We start from the raw sequence: 4,358 nt of genomic DNA on the forward strand, positions 1-4,358 counted from the left end.
TTCACATATTGCTGAAGCCTTGCTTGGAGAATTTTGAGCATTACTTTACTAGCATGTGAGATGAGTGCAATTGCGCGGTAGTTTGAGCATTCTTTGGCATTGCCTTTCTTTGGGATTGGAATGAAAACTGACCTTTCCAGTCCTGTGGCCACTGCTGAGTTTTCCAAATGTGCTGGCATATTGAGTGCAGCACTTTCACAGCATCATCTTTCAGGATTTGAAAAAACTCAACTGGAATTCCATCACCTCCACTAGCTTTGTTCGTAGTGATGCTTTCTAAGGGCCACTTGACTTCACATTCCAGAATGTCTGGCTCTAGATGAGTGATCACATCATCGTTTTTATCTGGGTCATGAAGATTTTTTTGTAGAGTTCTTCTGTGTATTCTTGCCACCTCTTCTTAATATTTTCTGCTTCTTTTAGGTCCACACCATTTCTGTCTTTTATCGAGCCCATCTTTGCATGAAATGTTCCCTTGGTATCTCTACTTTTCTTGAAGAGATCTCTAGTCTTTCCCATTCTGTTGTTTTCCTCTATTTCTTCACATTGATTGGTGAGGAAGGCTTTCTTATCTCTTCTTGCTATTCTTTGGAACTCTGCATTCTGATGCTTATATCTTTCCTTTTCTCCTTTGCTTTTCACTTTTCTTCTTTTCACAGGTATTTGTAAGGCCTCCCCAGACAGCCATTTTGCTTTTTTGCATTTCTTTTCCATGGGGATGGTTTGGATCCCTGTCTCCTGTACAATGTCACGAACCTCATTCCATAGTTCATCAGGCACTCTATCAGATCTAGGCCCTTAAATCTATTTCTCACTTCCACTGTGTAATCATAAGGGATTTGATTTAGGTCATACCTGAATGGTCTAATGTTTTCCCTACTTTCTTTAATTTAAGTCTGAATTTGTTAATAAGGAGTTCATGTTCTGAGCCACACTCAGCTCCTGGTCTTGTTTTTGTTGACTGTATAGAGCTTCTCCATCTTTGGCTGCAAAGAATATAATCAGTCTGATTTCAGTGTTGACAATCTGGTGATGTCCATGTGTTGAGTCTTCTCTTGTGTTGTTGGTAGAGAGTGTTTGCTATGACCAGTGCATTTTCTTGGCAAAACTATTAGTCTTTGCCCTGCTTCATTCCATATTCCAAGGCCAAATTTGCCTGTTACTCCATGTGTTTCTTGACTTCCTACATGTGCATTCCAGTTCCCTATAATAAAAAGGACATTTTTTTTTGAGTGTTAGTTCTAAAAGGTCGTGTAGTTCTTCATAGAACCTTTCAACTTCAGCTTCTTCAGTGTTACTGGTTGGTCTAATCTCTGTATATTCAAGTAGGGATTGTGGTGGAAGGATGCCGAGGTTCTTGCCTAAGGGCATGTAATGATGAGTCTCCAAGGAAGGAACATGCTCTCTTGTCAAGACTTTTCTTCTGCATTGTTCAGTCTCTATAAGGAAAGACCAGACAACTAATGGCTTTTCTGCAACTGAAAATTGGTCACAAAAAGGAAAGTGGCATAAAGGTTATTTTGTAAACACAACAGTTTAACTTTTAATCCTCACCAGGTTTTCCAAACCAGCTTGACAAAAATAAGGCAAAAACTATCTCTTCCATTGGTTTTAAAGTAATTGATATTTGATTAACCCAACAAATCAAAGTCAACAAAATACAATCAGAAATTTGCAAACAATTATATTTTCTTTGTATTCTATACTGTGTGAGCTTCATTTTCTAAGTAGACTGTGTTCACTAAGCTAAATAAGTACTGATTCAATTCAATTCAGACCCTCAGTCATGTCCGACTCTTTGGACCCCATAGACTGCAGCACACTAGGCTTCACTGTCTATCATCAACTCCAAAGCTTGCTGAAACTCATGTCCATCAAGTCGGTGATGCCATCCAACCGCCTCATCCTCTGTCATCCCCTTCTCCTCCTGCCTTCAATCTTTCATCAGGGTCTTTTCAAATGAGTCAGCCCTTCACATCAGGTGGCCAAAGCATTGGAGTTTCAGCTTCAGCACCAGTCCCTCCAATGAATATTCAGGACTGATTTCCTTTAGGAACGGCTGGTTGGATCTCCTTGCAGTCCAAGGGACTCTCAAGTGTCTTCTCCAACACCAGAATTCAAAGGCATCAATTCTTTGGTGCTCAGCTTTCTTTACAGTCCAACTTTCACATCCATACATGACTACTGGAAAAACATAGCTTTGACTAGACAGACTTTTGTTGGCAAAGTAATGTCTCTGATTTTTAATATGCTGTCCAGGTTGGTCATATCCTTTCTTCCAAAGAACAAGTGTCTTTAAATTTCATGGCTTCTGTCACCATCGACAGTGATTTTGGAGCTCCCAAAAATAAAGTTTCTAACTGTTTCCATTGTTTCCCCATCTATTTGCCATGAAGCGATGGAACTGGATGCCATGATCTTAGTTTTCTGAATGTTGAGTTTTAAACCAACTTTTTCACTCTCCTCTTTCTCTTTCATCAAGAGGTTCTATAGTTCTTCACTTTCTGCCATAAGGGTGGTGTCATCTGCATATCTGAGGTTATTGATATTTCTTCAGGCAGTCTTGATTCCAGCTTGTTTTTAATCCAGCCCAGCATTTCACATGATGTACTCTGCATATAATTTAAATAAGCAGGATGACAATATACAGCCTTGATGTACTCCTTTTCCTATTTGGAACTAATCTGTTGTTCCATGTTCTAATGCTTGCTTCTTTACCTGTATACAGATTTCTCAAGAGGCAGGTCAAGTGGTCTGTTTGTTATTCCCATCTCTTGAAGACTTTTCCACAGTTTGTTGTGATCCACACAGTCAAAGACGTTAGTGTAGTCAATAAAGCAGAAATATATATATATTTCTGGAACTCTCTTAATTTTTCCATGATCCAGCAGATGTTGGCAGTTTGATCTATGGTTCCTCTGCCTTTTCTAAATCAGCTTAAATATCTGAAAGTTCATTGTTCATGTATTGTTGAAGCCTGGCTTGGAGAATTTTGAACATTACTTTGCTAGTGTGTGAGATGATTGCAGTTGTGCAGTAGTTTGAACATAATTTGGCATTGCCATTCTTTGGGGCTGGCAGTGGTCAAGTACTGAATAGTCATAGCAATTAGTTCACTGAGTTAAGGAAAGGAGATTGCATGAGAAATGAATAAAATTACATATAAGAAAAATTAACCTAAAAATTTAAAAAGTAACCAAACTGAAGGGAATTGAGAGTTTATAAAATTTCCAGAAAATAAGTCAACCATCAGAATACCCTGCTGATTTTCTAAAATGAAACTTTGCTCTGTGAAAAATACCATTGGTAGTTTGATAGGGATTACATTGAACCTATAGATTGCTTTGGGTAGTATACTCATTTTCACGATATTGATTCTTCTGATCCATGAACGCGGTAAATTTCGCCATCTGTTAGTGTCCTCTTTGATTTCTTTCACCAGTGTTTTACAGTTTTCTATATATAGGTCTTTAGTTTCTTTAGGTAGATATATTCCTAAGTATTTTATTCTTTTTGTTGTGATGGTGAATGGAATTGTTTCCTTAATTTCTCTATTTTCTCATTATTAGTGTATAGGAATGCAAGGTATTTCTGTGTGTTAATTTTATATCCTGCAAATTTACTATATCCATTGATTAGCTCTAGTAATTTTCTGGTGGAGTCTTTAGGGTTTTGTATGTAGAGGATCATGTCATCTGCAAACAGTGAGAGTTTTACTTCTTCTTTTCCAACCTGCATTCCATTTATTTCTTTTTCTGCTCTGATTGCTGTGGCCAAAACTTCCAAAACTATGTTGAATAGTAGTGATGAGAGTGGACACCCTTTTCTTGTTCCTGACTTTAGGTGAAATGCTTTCAATTTTTCACCATTGAGGATAATGTTTGCTGTGGGTTTGTAATATATAGGTTTTATTATTTTGAGGCATGTTCATTCTATGTATGCTTTCTGGAGGGTTTTTATCATAAATGGATGTTGAATTTTGTCAAAGGCTTTCTCTGCATCTATTGAAATAATCATATGATTTTTATCTTTCAATTTGTTAATGTGGTGTATTACATTGATTGATTTGTGGATATTGAAGAATCTTTGCACACTGGGATAAAGCCCACGTGGTCATGGTGTATGATCTTTTTAATGTGTTGTTGGATTCTGATTGCTAGAATTTTGTTAAGGATTTTTGCATCCATGTTCATTAGTGATAATCCCTATCAAACTACCAACGGCATTTTTCACAGAGCTAGAACAAATAATTTCACAATTTGTATGGAAATACAAAAAACCTCGAATAGCCAAAGCAATCTTGAGAAAGAAGAATGGAACTGGAAGAATCAACCTGCCTGACTTCAGGCTCTACTACA

Source organism: Bison bison, unplaced genomic scaffold (genome assembly GCF_000754665.1).
Source record: "Bison bison bison isolate TAMUID 2011002044 unplaced genomic scaffold, Bison_UMD1.0 scf7180017864130, whole genome shotgun sequence".
Taxonomy (NCBI): Eukaryota; Metazoa; Chordata; class Mammalia; order Artiodactyla; family Bovidae; genus Bison; species Bison bison.